We start from the raw sequence: 13,373 nt of genomic DNA, 5'->3' as shown, positions 1-13,373 counted from the left end.
TCATGGCAAATAGCAATTCAAGAGTATGGTTGTCATACATTGTTAAAAGCTTTGGATGGATTAAGATGTCTTGGAATAAGGGTCCACCTAATGAGGCAGTACCCCCAAAATCCTTTTGATAAGGTAAAATGGCATGGAGGAATGAAAGCTAAAGTTATGGCTCTCACTCTCTAGCCAGATAGACCTAAGGTATGTGCAATTCAGAATACATATGTGTATATATATATGTGTGTGTATGTGTCTATATATATGTGTATATATATACACACACATATACACACATACACATATACATACGTGTGTGTATATATATATACATACACAGAGAGAGAGAGATAGTAGGGGGGACAGTGAGAGAGAGAGGCAGAGAAAATGAAGTGGAGGCATGGGGATGGGAAAGCAAAGAAATACAGCAAATCTAAGTGTATCTAGTAGAGAACCATGAGCATAGCTGCTGGCACAAGGAGGCTACAGGCCTCAAATAGCCACAAAGTTAAGTTTTCAGGAGAGTTGTATTGTCATAAGACCCAGCAGCCTGAACTAAGAGAAATCGACTATTGAAGACCTAAAATGACTTTTGGTCAGAAGTAGATCAATAAAGTTTCTCAGCCTTCATTGAGGGCATGTTCTTTAACTTCTGTATTAGAGATCTGTATTAAAGACAATAGAAAAGAAAAAAAGTGTCTAGAGGGTGGGAGTCAAGGGCTATGGACAGTGATGTTTGGAGAGCTTCTCCCATACAGCAAAACTGCAGCCTATTTAAGGAGCATTCTCCACCCCTGGGGTGGAGGACCTTTGCTGTGCCCACTCAGAGGAATTTTAGGATGGCTGCAGGCCAGTGACTTCTGTGGGTCTCCCACACTTCCTCGTATTTCACTTTTGTATATTGGTGTGAGTTGGGCCTACAACTTACTGTCTAGATCTCCAGATCGAGAAGAGTTACACCCACATCTTATACAGAGATTCCCATGCATCACCTAGAAATTCTAGAGATGCTTCTAAATGGGAAGGACATCACAAAGTAAGCCAAAGATTTAAACCAACTAAGGAAAGATAATTGCAACACATGTGACAGAAAAGGTCCCAATCATTATTATATTAGGAATGCCTATAAATCAACAAGGAAACATGCAATAGGACAATAAAATGATGAGCAAAGAACAGCTAATGTGTTGTTAGTCTGGGTCTAGTGAGAAATAGATGCCAATAGGGGATTAAATGTGCAAGCGGAATTGAGAGGAAATGGGGAGGAATCTGTTAAAGGCTGGGAAGGTTCTTAGACCACGATGCAAATCTGACCCTAAGTGAAAGAGAGAGGGAAGGAACATTGAGTAAAAGCATTTCAGACCAAGGGTACAGTCTAAGGAAACTTCTGTGAGGTTGTTGAGGACCCTTGAGCCAATGTAACCCTCTGAGGAGTCTTGTGTCTCTCAGGAATGGGCCTGCCTAATATCTCTGCCATGCTCAGTAATGGGCAGGGAGCAGAGGACAGCAACTAGGACTCTCGGTCAGTTGTGCCCCTTGTAGTTGGAGGTCTGCAAGACATAATCTTATGGCCATCACTGTTAACTTTAACAGTGATATGAAACACATGAAGAGATGGACAACTATTCTCATAATAACTGTATTTCAAAATAAAACAATGACAAGAGATTACTTTTTTTATCCCCCACATAGGTAAAAGATTTTGAGAAAGATACTAGACCCTATTGGTAGAGATGTGGGAAACAGCAAACTTATCCTTCAGTTTTGAGAATGTAAGTTGATATAATTTTTCCACAAGACATTTTGCCGTATCTCTTAAAATTACAAATGCACACAGGCATAGCCCAGCAATTCTATCTTTGTGATGTATCCCACAGATACATTCACAAATGCACAGAGAAGTATGTCCCAGGATATTTATTTAATGAGTGCTTGTAATAGCAAAAGATTGGAGACAACTTAAATGCCCATCTGTATGGAACTGATTATGTAAAGTATGTCTATCCATAAAATTAAATACATGCCTTTAAAATAATGAGGCATGTAATGATAAGTCACACTATCTGTGATATATGTTAAAGTTGAAAAAGAATATGCAGAACAATGTGTAAAGTATGCTAAATTTGTGTTTTAAAAAGAGGGAGTCCCTATATATGCATCATTTGTATATGCGTAGTGTACCCCTGAAAGGCTACATGAGAAACTAATGTCACCTGCTGCCCCTGGGAGAGGATTTTAGGGGACAGAAGTTGGAAGAAGACTTAACTTTTCACTGTGTTTCTTTTAGTACTATTTGAATATTTTACCAAGAGTATTTTTTTTTTTTTTGAGATGGAGTCTTGCTCTGTCACCAGGCTGGAATGCAGTGGCACAATCTCAGCTCACTGCAACCTCTGCCTCCCAGGTTCAAGCGATTTTCCTGCCTCAGCCTCCCGAGTAGATGGGACTACAGGCATCCACCACCACACTCAGCTAATTTTTGTATTTTTAGTAGAGATGGGGTTTCACCATGTTGGACGGGGTGGTCTCAGTCTCTTGACCTTGTGATCCACCTGCCTCAGCCTCCCAAAGTGCTGGGATTACAGGCATGAGCAATCATGCCCGACCCCCCATGAGTATTTTTTAAGTAAAAAATTTAACAGTTTAAAACTAAGTAATACATTAAAAACAAACAACAAACAAACCTTTCTTCCCTGCCCCCCGCCACCCGTAGCTACCATGCATGCATCAATTTCATTTCTTATCATCCTGTTATATGGTCATGGAGAACTGTCCTTGGCTGGCATCAGTACACATTATTAAGTTAAAAAAAATTCAAATGTTATTTCAGTCACATTGGCATCTTGTGCTGGGACAATTTTGCCTAAATTGAGAAGATTTGTCTTCTACCAGAATCTGCCCTTAATGAACATTACTACAGCATCTGAAGAAAATCCAGAATACAGTGTGATAATCAAGTTTGGGCATGATTTTATGCTTTCATTTATCACTTTGCAAAAGATATTTTGAAATGAAAAAAAAAAACCCCACATATCTCTTGGAGGTTATGCATTGGTATGGGAAGCTATGAATGAAGAACATGATATGACACACTCTTTCTGTTTTAAAGGAAAATCAGAAATATAAACATTATATTTTTAATGGGATGCCTATTATTTGCACTTACATATTTGAATTTATATATTCTTGGCTCCCATCTGCATCTCTGAGATACAGTATATGGTATCACACAACTGAAGGAATCTTAGAGATCATTTTTTTTTAATGTTACAGATAAAAAACTGGGGCCTAGAGAGATTAAATTTCTCAAGGTCACATAGTCAGAATTAAAACCAAATTTTCTCACTTTCTGGCATCAGAATATTTAATGTGAGCATGACTCTGTCTTCACAAATGCAGTGTCTCTGACCACACTACCTAGAGCTCAGGAAACACTTTATGTGGGCTTCTTTGTATACGCTCTCTTTTCCTTCAAGTGCTTAGGCCTTCCCAGAAAGATGACTTGTGGGCAAACATTTGTTGGAGAGCCAGATAGCAAGGTTGACATAAGAACTGAGATTGGTCATTTTTCTCCATTTAAAAATTTATCTTGAGCATTTTTCCTTTTCACAACTACCATATGAGTATTGATTTTAATTAGTTCTGTCTATTAAGATTCCCCTTAGGTTCAGAAGCCAGACTGGTAATTAACTGTTCAGCTTTCCTCTTGCTGACGGCATTGTTAGGTGAGTTGCTGCTGCCCTCAGTCAAATACTGGGATCAATGTTCCTCTATGGATCCACCCTTAAGAGTTCAGACTCAGATAGAATTCCTGTCTCAGGTGGTTTCCCCTAATTCTTATAGACATGGGAAGAGAAAAAGGAGACTCCTCAGATTGTTGACATTTTCCCTATTCATTATGGCGAATACACTTAAACCAAAAACTCAAAATGGTGTGCCTGTTGTAGGCAAGTAATGTGTTGATGTCCAGATGGATTACTTGAAGCTTGCTTGATGGGTTAATATTAAACCATTTCCTTTTGCATTTCCTGAATGAATGTGGTACTTCTGTTGGGTAGAGCAGGGCCTGAAATTGTATAGTCAAAAGTTTTCTTCTGCTTTCATTTTATTCTGAATTCTGGGAAAGGTAGAGATTGTGCCTCAATAATTTATTGATATATGAAATTTAATCTCCCAGAAATATATGTGATGTTCAGACTTTTAGAATAAAATTTCTGAGACTGAATTCCTGAAGTGCATATTCGGTACTTATGCAGATTTTCGTGACCAAATTTGTGTTTGAGTTTGTAGTTACAATGTAATAGGTGTTTGGGATAATGATAGTAATTCTGGATTTGTTTGTAGATAATTAATTAATAATTGGGTATGCACCATGACAACAACCTTTTAGATTAAATCAAAATCATTGCCATTTTCTGGGGTGTTTTGTTGAGTGCAACCCCTTATTTTTAATGAAACAGCTAAACAGTTTAATGTATCCTTTGTGATGTTCACAAGCTCTGGATTTACTGTGATTAGGATGACACTACAAAATTCTCTGTGTTCAGCTGAACAAAAATTGAAGGTAGAGAATGTCCGGGCCCATCTGTTTCTTATGTGCCAAGTGCCTTTCCTTTATGACTACTCTTCCCTCCCATGGTGTCCCGTCTGCCTCAGGAGACTCTCTCTTGGGTACCTTGAAACATTTGCAGTCAAAATTTATTTCCTGAATTTGGTAGCCAAGACTGTCCGTCATAGCTGAGGATTTAGTTCCTTTGTGATATTTTTATTCTTGCCTGGTCAATCTGGGAGAGTTAGACTTGAATGAAAGTTGAATTCACATCTTGAGGGCTAGCTGGAACAGAGGACTTAGAGTGGTCATTATAAAACAAATCATATAATTAGATGACTGTCTTTGCTCATCTACTCCTGGATAATATTTTTAAGCGCCTGTCATATGGCAGACTGAAATGAAGCACTTTGTGCCCCTTGTCTTATGCTTAGCAAAGCATCACTGGGCAAGAAAAATATAGGGATGCACTGAAGCATAACACAAATTTGCTGCAGTGCCATGGACTTTTAGAAAGAAACGATAGATTATCAATCCACGGGTAGTAGAGTTAAACAATTTATTCATTCAGTCATTAGTTATTGAGTGTATAGTATTTACATAACATCCTAAGATCCATAAAGTAAACTCTAGATTTCCTGCCCTCAAGGAGAATATTTCTAGGAGTGATTTAGTCTGATCAAAGATATTGTGCTTTCTGTGAAACAAATGAACTGAAGTGGTTACAACGACAGAGCCTGTGAGCAGCTGTCACATAATTGAGCCAGAGAAGAGGGTATTCATGTACTCAGCTCAGAAAAGACTTGGGTCACACGTAACTATGTGTAGGAACACGACTGACAGCTGGATTTTAAGGGCAATTATGCAACTATGACAATACTAAGCAAGATCTGATTTCCCTTTAGACTTGAGTCCTGCAAAATAGAAATGTGTTATCTATCTTCTTTCACAGCAACACTTAATGGTATGTCTGTGCAGCAACAGAACAATCCTTTAAGCAAGAAAGTGAGTGACAGTCATTGACAAAATTTGCTGGGAATTAATTTTCTTCAGTTCCCTAGTGAGCACATGCATTTTATACTTCCAGTTGATTGTTGCAGATGAAAGGAATGCAGAATAAAATGGGGCTATATTCAATACATGTTAAATGTAATACTTTATACTTTCAGGAGAATAAGTGTTTGTATTTCTTCCAAGGAGGGTTATATAGAGGCTAAAGTTGCTGGTGATGAAACATTAAATGTTTGAGTACTAACCCACCTTGAGATTACTTAATACTGTATATTCTGAGGCCATTGCTTCAGGTGTCTGATGTATGGTTATTTCCAATGTTCCTCTTCTGGAAGATGGTGCTCGTGGGAAGAATAAACAGGACTAGGAAATAAGATTTTTTTAAAAGCAGTTTCTTTAAAGTTACTCACAGTTTATCCTCTGAAAGGATTGCTTTATAAGAATCAACAGGATCATGCATGCTAAAATGTATTTAAATGCAAGTTTGCTATTAACACACATCCCCAAGATAGCATAGAATGAATAAAGGTATACCTCTGGGATCAGACAGCCAGATTGATTTGAGTCCTGGCTCTGACATTTATTAGCTGTATGACCTTGGCCGTGTTACTTAACCTCTCTGTGCCTTAAAAGGTATCTAGCTCTTAAAGTTGTTGTGAGGACTAAATAAGTTAATAATAACTCCAGTTGCATATCTAATACATGTTTAACATGTATTGAAAATTATCCTGTGTATTCCTGGTGCAGAGCATGTGCTCAAAAGGTGCTTGTGGTTGTATTGTCATTATCTCCAACCTTAGCCATTTGCTATTGTATCATACCAAGGGCCACCAAACTTCATGTCTGTCAGTGACTGCTTGATTGTGTAACCCCAGAAACATTTTTAGTGATCATAGAGTGATTATCATTCCTTAGCCTAGGCTAATTCCCAAGATCCACTTCTTTTCCAAATGCTATATGTTGGATAAATTTCTCTTTATTTACTTTGTATATGATTTACTGCCTATTTCTAAAAGGGATTCGGGGTCGATTTGAAGTCTGAGTCCTCCAATTGCACTGGCGTTTCCTGGGGGGTCATTTCAAAGTTGTATACAGAGACCTTATTGTTCTCTGCTACCACATGACTGAACAAATGTGACACAATCATTTTCTTGTTGGAGGCAAATTTGCTGACTGTGGAATTTCTATTGAAAAATTTAATATAGGATCTAAAGGATCCTCCTTGGCTTCACATAGATTGTAATTGAACTGATGTCAGAATGTTCTGATGATACAAGAACTAACTCCCATCCCACCAGGACTGTAAATATTTCCTTAGCACCTGCTATGTGCAAGGTAGAAAATATTAGCTTATCACTGTCACTTACCTTCACAATATCTATTTCCAAATCAATAAGCATGGCGTGTCAAATTTTCCAAGTTTCAGGCACCAGAATAGATCCAATGGGAACTTTCTGAGTACTGTGTTGAAAAACAAAACAAAACAAAATTGAGAAGAGGATGAATTTCTCTCAGTCTCACCAGCTAGAAAATATCAAAATATGTCGGAGTACTAAGAATAGGGCAGCCTGAGAAAGGAGAAGGAAACGTGGTGTCCAGGCCACACCACTGTGAGAGGCTGTGTGAAGACAGGCAACATGGCTACCCTTCATTCTTTTCTCTCTGCCTTGTGGTTTCTGTCAGTTTTCTACCTGCCAGGAGGAGCCTGGGTCTAAGCCCCTGCCTTCCATTCTGCCTCCTGTCCCCACCCCTGATCTTGGGGAACCCAGTGCTTTTAGACTCGTCTTTTCCAGTCAATCCAAATCTCCTTAGGCTCTGTCCCTCTGCTGTTTCATTCTCTGACAGTCACCAGAGAAATGAGCAATGGTACTCACTCTGGCCATCTTGGGGTCACTTTAATTCCAGGGTAGGCATTTGTCCATGCATTTGTATGAGCTGGAAGAGGTAAGGATCAATATGTATTTAGGAAACAATGTGAGTAACTCTCATGCAGCTTCTAATAAATCTAGGCACCTTAGCTATTACTTTTTTTATTGAATAAGCCAGGGCATTCAATGTTGACTGGATTTTTAAGAATACATTAATTTATGTATGTATTTTATATGTCTATATTTTTACATATAATATAAATATAAAATTTTTATCACTATACTATATACTAATATTCATTTTTATATGTATAATGATTAAACACAGTCTTTTATTCTACTGATGGGCTAATTTGCTTGTTTTCAGTAAGAAATGTTTAAAGAAATGTACAGATGAAGTAAACTATATAAACATGCATAAGTTAAAACACATCACCATGAGAATATTGCAAAAGGAAGAAAAGGGAGAACCATATCATTATTTGATTTATTTAAAAAAACTTTATAATTTGTAGCATTGTGTGTTAGTTATCTTGTGAAAGACAAATAAAATATTTGCCCAAGAGTGTGCAGGGATGTGCCAGTGTGCGTGAAGACACATGTTGGTCTGTATTTCAGTGCATACCCTAGTTTACACTCTTCAGAAGCCATGAAGCTGGGGCTCCTGGTCATGCCCTCCACTGTCTCTCCTCCCCTGGCCAAGGTGAGAGTTTCTCATTGTCACACCCACCCAGGGGCAGGCTTGTGACCTTCAATTGCTCTAAGGACCAATGTCAAGGGCCTTCTAGCTTCCACTACTCTGGCAAGGGGACTGTTACACCATGTAAAATAAGAACTATCCTACAAAATCCAGGGCACAGAGAGCAGAACATGTTGGAATGTACTGTTTAGATGACCAACAGCCACCAAAATTGGAGTGGGGAGGAAGGATACCTGTCATGTATGTTTTCAGCATAGAGTCCCCCTCTGCCCTGACAGTGTTTCCATCACTGTACATTGGCGATTCCATGTAGAATTATTTACAGGTGCAAATGACCCCTTTGCTGGCTCATTCATTTTGCTTTGACAGTTGGCTTTTGATATAGAAATTATTTTATATAAGTACATTACCTTTTTTGTTTAAATTTAATAGATTTGTGTATTTAATTGCAAACTATTTTTAGCCCTATCATTAAATGGAGAGGGAGAGAATGCAAAACTGAAACAACAGAGGCATGTGGAAGCAGGATTTATGGAGGAAACATGGGAAGAGGGTTGGACTGAAGTCCCAAAGTTTGGGTTTGAGTCCTGCTGTCCAGGATCCCATCTGCTGGGGCTGGCCCAAGAACATGTGGGGCCATGCCCTGTGCTTAACTCATTTTGTGAAGTTCTTGCATATCTCTTCTCTTTTCTCTGGTCAGGCCACATGTTGATCCTCTTCTCTTGATTGCTTGCCAGGCAGAGTCAAATCTGTATTTTGGTTTTGGTCTTATTCTTTCTCAAGGATGCCAAATAGGAGAAGTAAACCAACATTTATTGCAAATCTTCCATTTGTCAGGGACTTGATTTATCACTGATTCATCACTGAATCCTTGCAACAACCCTGAAAGTTGGGACTGATTATTTACATTAATTTAAATATTTTCATTTTTAAAAATTTTATGGGGGAGGAAACTGAACATAAGACATGTTTAATAACTTGATGAAGACCACATGGTTAATATTGCAAACCTATATCTATCTGAATCCAAAATCCTATGATCTTCCCATTCCAGAGCATTGCCTCTCCTTGAGAATGTCCTGTCTCATGGGGTCTCCATTGCTTTGAATAGAGACTACCCACACTCATGTAGGCAGCTCTGGCTTTCTTTTTAGCCTTTTCAAAATAAGTGTGGGTCTCTTCATCTGTAGAGATCAGGACTCAACTTTTTATAGGTCAGAGAGGTACAATATCTGATGAAAGTTTTACATTCTCTCAGAAGTCATGTACACACACACATACACCCCCCCCATACACACAAAAACACACATGTTTGCATATTATGTAAGGTGATTCAGAGGCCTCCTGAGGTCTAACTCTGGACCTCTGTTAAAGACTGCTTAATCTGGAAGATTACTTTTCACTGGTTAGGGGCTGGGAAAATGTCCAGTTGTCTCCATCCTGGGCAGGCAAAGTAAGTCATTTTATAGCACCATATGAGGCATGGTGCATGCCTCATCCCAGCTGAAGTTTTTTCAAGATAGATGATTATGTGTCTGTGCCTGGTTCCTTTTGACTGGCCCCTGGAGGGCTTGGTGGAGCAATTAACTAAAAGATGGTCAGGAGAACTGGGTTTCTCATCTGTACCTTGCTTTCTTCACCTAAAATATTGACAAGATTTCTGTTTTCTCTGCTTTTCAGGGTGAAGGTAAAATGAGAAAAGGGGATAAAGTACTTTGAAAGTAAATGTCAGTGAGTCCCTGAGGAAAACCTGGGCTTGGTCATTTTTACACAGCTGGCCATTTCAGGTCTTCTCCTTGGAATATCCTGTAGCTGTAGCTGATATTTCTCAAAGTTTCTGAAGGGAGGGAACACTTGGTGTTTTCCACCTGAGGCTTAGCTGAGGATGAGCCCCCTGCTGGTGTACTTCTAAGCTGCTCAAGCCCTTCATTTTAAATGAACTTTGAGCCTGAAATTGGGCAGACTCTTCTATTTAGCATTTTAATCGAGAGCTGCTCAGTTCTGGTGGCAACATTATAGCTGGAAGGTTTGATTAATCTGAAAAATAATCTGTTGCTTAAAGATTATGTTAGTCTTAGAGCACTATAAAGTAAACATCTGCCAAGTTTTACAATCCACCCAAGGAAACATGACACCTGTCCTTTAAATGGCTGACGTAGCAATTTTTTTTATTATTAATTTGAAGTTTGGGATGTGCCATGGTAGTCTCCCTGTTGTTCATTTAGGTAGAGACCCAACTCAATAGTACTCAAGCCATAACATGGTCTTATGATAGGAAAGGCTCTGGTGTCTTCAACTGAGTGAGCAATTCTGATTCATTTTCTCGGTGTGATGCAAAAGATACTTGCAGCTTTACTGCTGTCTTTGCTGCCTGTTGGAGCCCTTTTTTTTGGGACTAATCATTTGACTTTGCGCTAATGAGATTAAACCCAGCAGGGGCAGATATTTTCTTTTTTAATTTTCATTCCTGTTATTTAATTGGCATTACATGCACATAATGAGACCAGAAAAAAAACACCCTGTAGCAATCTGTTCAATACAAATAACTCAGGCAGATGCAGCCAGATGTATCCATGGTGACCTCCTTGACTGTGTCACTACACACACATTAGGGAAGGTGGCCCAGTATGCTTAACTCCCTGTTTGCTGAATGTGTCAGAAGTGTACTTTCTCTTTTTCTTCTCCCACAAGAAAGGACATTTCCCAAGTCCATGCATTTGCCCCATATTGGGAGTTGTCTTCTCAGCATCTGTGGGAGTGACACAGATGTGATGGTTGTCCCCAGTGTTAGTGTTGGCTTACTGCTCTGTGGCTTCAGTGTTGTAGACAAAGACATTCTCCATCTGCTCCCAAGGCTTCATCTTAAAGTATTCCTAATGGAGGAGAAATATTGAACCATATGAGAAGCCAGCAGAGCAGGTAACAAACAAACAGAAGTTTCCTTCCCATGCTCTTGATTTCTGTATCAAAACTAGCCTTCTATTCTGAAAAAAGATAGTTTTTAGGGTCATCAGGAGTTTTTAGGATCATCAGCACCTTTCCCTGGATTCTGTTTTCGGTTCAGATTCTTGATCCACAAGTGTCCAATAAAGCACTATTGCATGGTCATGACCACAAGGCTTCCTTCAGTATACTTACAAGAAATGGTAAATATCTCCTTCTTTTCCAAACATGAGGTGAAAATTACAGTAAACCCCACCTCCCATGGAGCAAATTGGGTGATTCTACCATGTTTCCTGGAACTTTCCTTTGTTTATGAGGTACGTGGAAAATAAAAGTCTCCATACCTGTAATATATAGGACATTAACATGCTATTGTCCATCTGCCACTGAAAGACGGGCACGGAGGAAGGAAGTCTCACTCCACCTCAGTTACGCTCTGACCTCTCATGATTTTCTCCACCTTGAAGCTGGTTGTTTCCCAGTGTTCCCTATCTCAGTGACATGCACAAGCATCCTGGTAATGCAGAAATCTTAAGAGGCATCTGTAAAACCTCCCTCCCTCTCTTCACTGCATTTACTTGTCTTCATTTCCGTTGCTACCCCCATGCAGCCAGCCTCTGCCTGTAATACAGGACCAGGGTGATAACCTCTCAATTATCTTCCCCTTTTTTATCCTTCCCTTTTGCCATTCAATCCAGCAACTAGATTGTTGCTTTTAAAATGTAAGTCAGATCATTTCACTGCGACCTTGCGGTGGTGGCTCCCATCACACTTAAGCAAAACAAAACACAATAACCAAAACTAAAGCCAAAACCAAACCGCATTAAATTCTTTCTGTGGCCTGCAGGGCACTGTGTGATCTGGTATCTGGCCATCATCTACTAACTTGCCAACATCTCATGTTTGGTCCACTTGCAATCACTACCTCTTTATTAGCTTCTTTTCACTCTTACATGAAGACAAAATGATTAGCATCTCTCATGGCTCTGAAATGCCTCCAGCTTCATCTTGCTCCACGCTCCCCTTCTTTCCCTTTGCTCCACAACCTGCTTTCAGTTCCCAGCGCGGGCCTCTTTCTGCCCCAGGACTCTGTGCCTGCTAGTTACTTGTTCTGGAACAGCCTTCCTTTTCCCCTTTGATCTTGTCAGCACTTAAGTAGCATTTCTTCAGAGAGCTTTCCTAGATTCCAAGGTCAAGTCATGTTCTTTGTCATTTGGAATCACATGACTCTGATCATTTCCTACTACCTGCTTACTGTAAGCCCTATCCATAAAGTGACCTTAATCTTCTGGTTTCCTGATGAGAAGATGGAACAACTTGTTTTTCAAACTTGAATAAATAAACATTAAGAGATATAGATAAAACAGCCAAGAGCATAGTTGTTATATTTAATTTAGGTGTGCTAAATGTTTAAAATTACGCTAGATAAAATAATGTGCATTTAGAGACCTGCTTCTTTTTTTTAACTTTCATTTTTCTTCATGCTCTTCACATTTATCTTTGACATCCATGTCTTCATCATCACTATAGCCACTTTTTGAATGCTCTAATGCAGTTTTGTTAGGCATGTCACCTTCACTTCCACTGAAGTTGTTTGAGATACAGTACTTTGTGAATCATGCATGATCCTGTCACTGGAAATTTATCCCAAGCCACTAGAATCCATTTGCGTAACATTAGGACAGTTTTTTTTTTTATTTGTCCTGTGGGTATGTATTTATGATCTCTACACTCTAACCACTCACTGTATTGCTTTAAAAGTAATCTTTAAAATTTAAAAGGCTTGTTTACAATGACATCCAACATTTGCAATTGTTAGGTCATCCCTCAGGGACAATTACTAAATCTTTGTTAAATTCCATTCCTTCTTTATTACCAATTATGTCCGTTATGGGTTAATTTGCTGAAAGACAATTCACTGAATGGCCAATTTGCTTAATTTACCTGTTTCTTTTCACTAATTTTAGTCCACTCCGCTATTATTTTGTCTTCCTAACAGTATTTTTTAAACGTTAATTGTTCTCTGCCTCAGTTCCCTGCTACTTGAACTAAACATTGTGTTTGCCATTTCTGAACCCATAATCTCCCCTTCTTCCCCACCATGTCTTTGCTAATAGAACCTCTGTTTTCTAATAGAACCTCTGTTTTCTTTAGGTATCCATGGCTTTCTCACAGTCATGGGACTCTGAGGAAAAAGGACCCCATCCTGCTTTTTTGTTTTTTTTTTTTTTGTTATTGAGGTGGAGTTTTGCTCTTGCTGCCCAGGCTGGAGTGCACTGGTGCAATCTCAGCTCATGGCAACCTCCACCTCCCGGGT

At 39.1% G+C, this 13,373-nt stretch overlaps 1 long non-coding RNA gene across 1 annotated transcript in view; it reads right to left on the bottom strand.

Annotated features, from left to right (window-relative positions):
* LOC130541539 (uncharacterized) overlaps positions 1 to 6,946 on the bottom strand; it is a 33,405-nt gene extending 26,459 nt beyond the window's left edge. The window contains exon 1 of the long non-coding RNA XR_008955607.1: positions 6,913 to 6,946. This is a non-coding gene — a long non-coding RNA (uncharacterized LOC130541539). The remainder of the gene's footprint in view (positions 1 to 6,912) is intronic.
* Between the last annotated feature and the right edge of the window lie 6,427 nt (positions 6,947 to 13,373).

This window comes from Pan paniscus, chromosome 4, assembly GCF_029289425.2.
Source record: "Pan paniscus chromosome 4, NHGRI_mPanPan1-v2.0_pri, whole genome shotgun sequence".
In the NCBI taxonomy this organism is placed as follows: Eukaryota; Metazoa; Chordata; class Mammalia; order Primates; family Hominidae; genus Pan; species Pan paniscus.
Note: the sequence above shows the minus strand (reverse complement) of the source record. Positions and strands in the feature narration are given on the sequence as shown.